The sequence below is a fragment of the Fukomys damarensis genome, unplaced genomic scaffold (genome assembly GCF_012274545.1).
Source record: "Fukomys damarensis isolate Sample0158 unplaced genomic scaffold, DMR_v1.0_HiC HiC_scaffold_73851, whole genome shotgun sequence".
Taxonomy (NCBI): Eukaryota; Metazoa; Chordata; class Mammalia; order Rodentia; family Bathyergidae; genus Fukomys; species Fukomys damarensis.
The window spans coordinates 21386-29851 of NW_022974763.1; the positions used below are offsets into that span (position 1 = coordinate 21386).

At 36.8% G+C, this 8466-nt stretch overlaps 1 long non-coding RNA gene across 1 annotated transcript; it reads right to left on the bottom strand.

Moving 5' to 3' along the window:
- Positions 1-443: 443 nt before the first annotated feature.
- On the bottom strand, positions 444-3778 carry LOC117285006. The gene is made up of 3 exons (XR_004516008.1): positions 3714-3778; positions 2485-2570; positions 444-523 (listed from the first exon to the last, which is right to left on the bottom strand). It is a non-coding gene; the product is annotated as an uncharacterized LOC117285006 (long non-coding RNA).
- Positions 3779-8466: the final 4688 nt, after the last annotated feature.

Below are 8466 nucleotides of genomic sequence, written 5' to 3' on the forward strand. Positions count from 1 at the left end.
ATATTTGTAAATATGGAAGGGAGGAGGGGGTGAAGGTTGGGCAGGGATAAGGGAAAAAAATGAGAACCAAGACCTGTCATGTAAAGGTATAATATCCCAATGATGAATGTAAATGTACTGCATGCCTAAAATGTACCAATATTCTCAATGAAAAAAATAAACAGGGTACAATAGCTTTCATTTTTGGCTTGAAGTCCTCCATATATAACTCAGTTTGCTCTAATTTTGGTGAATAGTTCCATTAATAAAATAATTTCTCCTAAACAGCACTGTGATGGCCAGTGACGGAATACAAAAGGAAACCTTTGAACACTGAAAATAAAGCACAATGTTCCTTTTTAATATGAAGATAATTCACAGTAAATTAAAGGATCATTTAATTTTGCTTTTAGAGAATAACAATTTTAAGAAAGCAATTGTGAAGAAGAAAATCATTACAACAGCCAATACCACATGATTCTTCCACAAGCCCCAAGGTGAGAGATCAGCACGCTGAATTGTCAAGAATTCTTCACCAGAACATCTGAAATTCAAGACAAAATGGAGATAAATCCATTCTTGGCATATGTTAAAACTCAGTATCACCAGTGTTCCTTTGATAAAGAACCCTACAGGTGAACCAGACATTAATAATTACCATTTCAACTTATAGTAGCTGAAAGTCATTAAGTGCTTACCATTTGCTAGATACTATCTAGGCAATCCCTAAAATAGTTCAGAAAGGTAGAGCTATAATACACATTTTTAAAAAAGGAATGGAATTAGGTTTAAGAAACCTGGCCAGAGTTAAAGAGTGTGACTTCTTTTCTAGCCTCCTCTGATTTACTTGTTTGCAAATCTATAATGCTGTTCTCCTTACAGGAAATATTTATGAAGCATTTTTATCTTCTTTTGGTGAGAAAGACTGAGGGTTTATCCTGTGATGCCCACAGCCCTTGCTAAGAAACTCAAAGCTCCTCATCATTCTGCTAACCCATGAGAGAGCCATCTAGAACCCATGCTACAAATCCTAAAAGTCTGACAACAGGGAATAAGGGCTTTGGTCAGACCATGTTCTTTCAGCTCTCACAGCAAGGCTGCTGAGCATCAAAGATCCTCAGGTACAAGACATTACCAGCAGACCCAGGCATCGGATTCATATCGTAAACAGCAAGAGCAGAGAAGCAGGGACTTGTCCTACTACAAGTCAAAAAGCTTCTGTACTAAAAATGTCTGTGGTTGCCAGAATTATTCCCTGCTCCCATTCTTGTGCATCTATTGAAACTTGGAGTACTAAAGACATCTGTGGTCTCCTTTTTCTTTACAAGTAGCTTCCCTCCTCACTCTGCTGATGATGTGAAGCCTATCGCAGATTCTCCTTCACTCATTCCAAGTTTTCTGTCCACTTCCTCCTGACCAGCAGGCTGACAGTAAACTTTTCTTATAAATTTCCCACACGTGCATCAAAGCACAGGGAGTGGGTTGGGTGAAGAGTACCACCCTTCCTACAGGCTTTCACAGCCAATAATTCAAAACAAATGGGCCTCAAATTTAAGAATTATTCATACACTATGTGAATTATAAAATGACTTATTTTGAGTATGCTGGCATCTGAAATGGGCTATTTTGGTAGGTAAGCAAAAACTTATAGTCTCTGTTACCTGTGAGCCCAACCTGCAGGCAGTCATAGGAGCTAAAAGGCCAGCAGCATGAAGGGAGTGAGAACAGCCCAACCACAATCCTGGCAGTTCTCTTGGCCTCAGACATTGGAAAACTCCATGAAACACAGATAAATATTCCCTCTTCTCCCATAAATTTCTGTATGACAATCAAACATTAACAGCAAACATGGAAAAGGAAAGTATCTTTAACATTTTAAAACAAGAACTTCTAACTTTACTCAAACTGCACTCTTGTTTTAATGTCACTGCAAAAATGATATTTCCTTCTCAGCATACTGAGATACATGCTCCTTCCTTTAGAGGATACATAGTATGGGCTGTATACACCCAGAGATGCATTCCACCATGTAAACTTTTATTTCACACGTCTTCCAATGCCTGAGGGAAAGAGAACTGACAGACTCTTGATTGGACAATGTCCACTCCTTTACACTGCTGCTGCCCTTTTAACTTCCGCTGTTTTCTGTGTGTTGGATTCACAGATACCAGCAACTGTAAGGCCTCGATTCACTGTCAAAGCAGCCCATTTCACACCCAAATGTTCTGAAAAGGCCAAAAAACTTAAAACAACCATTAACACAGTTTCAAAAGCATGACACAAGCATTCCTTCACTTTAAATATAATATTTACTGCAAAAAACAAGCATTGCACAGCATGTTTGCAGGCATTAGTGCAGAATGACTCCCTCACAGGTGAGACAACTTACGTGAAGAATGATTTGTTCACTGAAAGGACTTATACCCTCTATAAACCCAAGGGCCTTTCCACACCACGACATCACAGAAGGGGGCAAATCCATCAGGAGGCTGAACACAGACTTACATTACATAGTTGGGACAGCCACTGTCTTCAGAGTCACTGAGTCCTGGACAGAAGTCTTGCCCCAAAAATTCATTATGCTGCAAAGCCTAAAACATAATTGGAATCAGGGCAAGTCCAACATTTTTAAAGTTTTAAACATTTCCAAGGAATTTGTCACAATTTTGCTCCTTTTTAATCTTTTTTTTTCTTTCTGAAAACATACCAAATTTCACATTCACAGTCCTCATCACAGCAAAGCAACTAGGCTTATGTTTCCTAGCATTGAAGATGCCTCGGGGTTGGGGTGCTGCTTTCAGTGGCCGAGAAGGAGACCATGGGGTAGGTAACCTCACACTGCAGCTCTTTCCTTCTCTCCACTTTGTTATAGCTCAATAAACACTAAATTGGTATAACAGTGGTGCTCAATGAACATTGTTGATTTATGGCAACAACCTTTAGTTCTTATTTGTTTTTATCAAAACCAGTTGTAATTATGGGAGTTAGAATGACACTTGTACTAGTAGTTTCCATTAGTTTACTGAAGAGAAAGTTTCATATTCTTTTCTGCTTGTTTCTTCTATCTAAGATTCTTTTTTCCTTCCTATGAATTATACTCTGAGTAGCATTTTGGCTATTCTTTTACGATTATGATATTAATAGTATTAATGGTTATTTTGTTGGGGTTTTTTTGTACCGGGGATCGAACTCAGGACCTCACACTTGTGCGGCAGGCTCCGGAACCACTGAACTAAATCCCCAGCCCAATGGTTATGATATTAAGTATTAATGGTTGCTATTCTCTGATTATTTTTTTTCTTAGAAGTGCTTTTCTTACGTTTTCTTTATTAGTATCTACTTACATTACATTAAAATGTATAAAGAAACAAGTTTCTCTGTGTTTTCTTAGAGTGTAAAGCAAATGTGGCTATGAACATTAAGTGGTCGTTGTGTTCTTAGTTGAGATGTAAGGCATGCATTCCAGTCTCCTGTCATTGTATTTATTTCCTTACTGAACTGAAGCACAGTATGTTTTCCTTCACTGTGAGATTTACCCTGCCTTTCACTTGCTGCAGAGAGTGGAAGACTGGAGAAAACCCCAGGCCACTCCCTGACTTGTGCTAACCACTTTGAACAGGGTTTCCTCATTAACTGCTCCTAAGAGCAGTGATCAGGAAGACAGCACAACCAGGGTTAAGTTTGGTTGTTTCCAGAGTGGGAGCCCAGTCACAAAGACAGATAAGCACAATTACCATCAGGCCATAATATGGAATATTGATGTACTCATGCCAGGAGAACTGAGACCCACTGATTCCAAAAAATAATGCCGCAATCCAAAGTTTCTACAAAAAACCAAAAACCACAAGTCACAAAAGGTCCAGGGAATTCAGAAAGAGTTCTACACTTGATCTTAGCCAAAAGGCCAAGAAGAGATCATGATGAATTCTTTTTTTGAGAATCCTACAACCTTCAAACTGATACTATGCAAACTTGTTATACAGTACTGTTTAGCAAATAATGACATGAAAAGTATAAGACATTTATGCAGTACAGACACAATTTTTGTTTTATATATTTCAGAGCCAAGGTTAGTCAAATCTTCGGGTGTAGAACTAATGAACATGCTGGGCCAACTGTGTGGACTATTCTAAGGACACCACAGCCATCTGTTCCCCTAAAAACCTTGGCAACTTTGGAACAGACCAGAACAATCCTAGGCATCACATACTTCACTCTACTTCCTTAAAAAATAACGTGTTATTTACAAAGGTTTGTACTTTCTTTCCATAACTTGGGGGTCAGAAGCAGCCTTGCCATAACCCAAAATAAAGAACTGATAAACACCATAATGTGGTGAAATACAGCAGATATATGGACAATTCTTCCATCTAAATCTACCCCAAAGCAGTATCACAATGACGATGCCAGGAAGGGCTGCTCAAGACAAACACGTGGCACTATGAGTCCACATGAAGTTTGTCCTAACTGGGATTCCCAGCACTATGAGTCCACATGAAGCTTGTCCTAACTGGGATTTCATCAACTGGGATATGCAAACAATATCAATGTTGCTGATGAGTGCACCTATATTTAGACTTCACTTCACCAGATGTATAGTGCATAGCAGAGCATCTCTGGGTAAACACAGTTTTATGACTGATTTTAAAGCTGTATATAGACATCTTTATGCAATAATCTCTATAAGCAACAAATAAATCAATGAGAACAATTTTATTTATTGAGTTATATTTTCTTTAATGAATGCCGGAGCATAGTACTTTCTCAATGATACCTAAATGGGGTGTTGCCAAACTCAAAAGTGAAAGAAATAAATTTGTCAAGAGCTTCTGAAAGGGATGGCAAACCTTTTAAAGTTTTCAATGATAACAAAGAGCCACCTGTGGCACTTGTGCTATAGGTTCACCACCACTGGATTAAGGTAATTATGTCTCATTTAAAAACATGTGCTCTGACCCTCCCCGCAATGTTCCCACCATCTTCAGGGACAGAGGGTCTTCTCAGCCGGGCCCTCCCCTGCTGGCACTGCTGCTGCCATCTTTAGTGCTGAGCGGGCACCACTGAAACCCCCCCAACCTTCCCCCTCGCTCTTTTAGAGCTGATTGTAACAGTATTTGGACCTACTCTATAGAGTCAGAGGTGGTCATAAAGAGTATTCTCTGGCACTTTCAACTTTGAACATCTTTAAAGAAGTGGTGGGGGAAACTTATAGTAGAACTGAGTGGAGTTCAATCCTTTAGGAGGTCGGGGAACTCAGTCTGGGCCTTGCAGCCTGAGCTCAGTCTGCTTTGCGGGGTTCTGCCACCAGCTAGCTGAGATCAGGGGACTCGGCTCTGCACATGGCAGCACATATTGTATATTATGACAGCAGTGATATAGTCTGAAAGAGGCCCTTTAAACTCATTTTTGTTTCTTTCTTTTTTTCATCCTACTCTGCAAATTCTTTTTTTTCTTTCTGTTTTCTTTCTCTAACTCAGTCTCTTACTCCACTATAGTATCCCTCACCTCTCTTTTTGTTTCTGCTCTTGTCCTAATTTGGATTTCTTCTTTTATTATTTTTTTCTCTTTTCTTTATGTTCTTTTCTTATGTTATTCTACCTCACTCAAGGGTTACTATATTTCTATTTTGTTTGTTCTTTTTGAATTTAACAATTTCCTGACAATTGTCTGGTCATTCTATGTCTTTAGGTTTTATATGAAACCTTCTCTAATTCTTATATGTATCTATTCCTCTTGTCTTAACTTTTTTTTAAGCCCCAATTGTAAATGGTAAATACCCTTATTGAAAAGTTTATTTACTGTAAGCACATTTTGGATTACTTCTTCATCTCAATTAAATTTACATGGTTTGAAGGTGATAGATTGATGACTGCCATAAGTGGTCAGTTTGCAAACTGTGCTTCGTTATATTGTGGTGCTGATTGTATCAATTAGGATAAAGGATTGTGATCGATTCAATGAGCTGTTTTCTTCAGTATGATGAAAAAGAGAATATCTATGAGTCACTAGAGACCCATGGGATGCAGCCCAACTATATCAGGAAGGTTTAAGTAATAATCTAAAGGTTAAAAACTAAGGATAACCCAACAACAATAGTAAAAATGAGAAAACACTTAAGCAAGATACAGGGATAGACTTCCAGTTCACCAATGGCAAATAGTGGGGCAAATGAGGATGAAAAGTCTGATAGTGAATCATCAGGACACCCTAAACTCAAAGCACAGGAAAACAAAACTGATCAATCAGGCTCTAGAGAAATATAAAACATAAGCAATTTCCCAGATAATCATAGGGATGACAAGCAAAATGAAAGTTATAATTCGTGACTCTAGAACAGAAAATGAGAGAAAAATAGATGAGCTCAGGACCATGATAGAAGCCATGAATGCCCAGCATAAGAAAGAATTGGAAACAATAAATGCCCAGTACAAGAAAGAAATGGAATCCATAGGACAGATTCAAACAAATATCCAGGAAATTAAAAACTCCATTGAGAGTGTTCACAAAAGAATAAGAGTCCTAAGATAGAATCTCAGATATAGAAGATAAAATTGCACTCAGTCACCGTGAAAAGAGAGGTCTCTTAAAAACAGGAGATCATGAGAAATTGATACAACAACTCTTAGACAATACCAAGAAGAATAACATAAGATTGATAGGAATTCAAGAAGGAGTAGGAGAAAATGTAAATGACTTTAAAAAGCTGTTCACAGAATTAATTATAGAAAACTTCCGAAATAGAGGGGAAGAATTTGACATACAGATAAGTGAGGCATATAGGACTCCAACTAGTGGTGATAAAAAAAAAATCTACACCTAGACATATAATAATCAAGATCCCAGAAACCCAACAGAAGAACAAAATACTACAAGCAGTAAGAGACAAGAAACAAATTAGATGCAAAGGAAAGCCTATCAGAATCACAGCAGACTTTTCAATACAAACCCTTAGGTTAAAGAGAGCCCAGAATGAGGTTTTTCAAGTACTAAAAGAAAACAACCTCCAACCTAGACTGATGTATCCTGCAAAACTTTCTTTTAAAATGGATGGGGAAATAAGATATTTCCAGGATAAAGAACACCTGAGAAACTTTATGAATACCAATCCAGCACTACAACAAATTCTAAACAATATCCTAGAAAAAGACAATGAAGGTAACAACACAATGAGGCCCAACAGAGCAAATCAAATAGGCAAGCCAAGAAACTAAAAGGAGAAGGCGAAAAAAAAAACATGATAATAATAAGTTAGTACATATCTGTTATAACCATCAATATTAATGGCCTCAATTCACTAATCAAGAGAAATAGACCAGCAGAATGGATTAAGAAGCAAGATCCAATAATATGTTGTATACAAGACACGTCTAGTGTAAAAAGAAGCCCATAGACTGAAAGTGAAAGGATAGAAAACTTCTTCATGTAACAGGAGCCCCCCCCAAAAAAAGCAGGGGTAGCAATCTTATTCACAAAGTAAGTTTCAAATTTAAACTGATTGAAAGAGACAAAGAAGCTCACTACATCCTTGTGAAGGGAACAATTCAAGAGGAAGAGATAACAAATAATTTATTTTTAACTTATTGAGTATGTCAGAAAGTAAATATGCTTTTTTTTCCCTCTTTTCTTCTTTTTTTTCCGTTTTCTTTTTCTTCCTCTGATGCTGGGGATTAAACTCAGCACATTGTTCTGGCTAGGCAGGTGCAGCACTATTGAGCTAAATCTCAGGCTTTACATCTCATATTTTTAAATTTTATCAATACATTAATCCTTGTCTCTATATGTTGGTCTACCAAATTGATGAGTTATTTTGGTTCTCATTTTCTTCACTTTTTTATTTGGGAATTTATGAAATCTGTATATATGAGTAGTATGAAAAGTATTAAGGCCCATCTGTCATTTTCCTCTTTCATCTCTGCTTTCTACAAACTTCCTTTTCTGTCACTACAGCTTGTTTGGTTGGAAATTTGTTAAGATAAATGTTATTATGTTATCAATATCTCTTTGTACTTATTTTCTACTGATGATGTATATTAATTTTTAAGTAAATTTTATTATAACTATACTTAATCATTAATATCATTTAGTATCTGATACATATTACGAATTCTCCAACTCCTTCAAAGATATTTGTTTTTTCTCAAATTATACAAATCACCAACATTCCAAACATCACTGCACTATTTTATTGTACCTAAGTATATATTGTATTGTAGAAAATATGCATTGTGTATATGTGTGTGGGGTATGTTTTTACATATATGTGTGCACTATTAAATGACAAACATGGGCATGAATGTGGCAGGATTGTGCACATTTGGCATATAGATAGTTTCTCTGGCAACCTTATGATTTCTTTAAATTACATGCCTGACTTCATAGTCATTCATTTGGTAAGAATATTACATATCAATTGGTGTTAAATTCTATCATTATGCTTATAAAAATATAATAAAAATAAGTATGGGATATAATAAAATAGAAACAGAA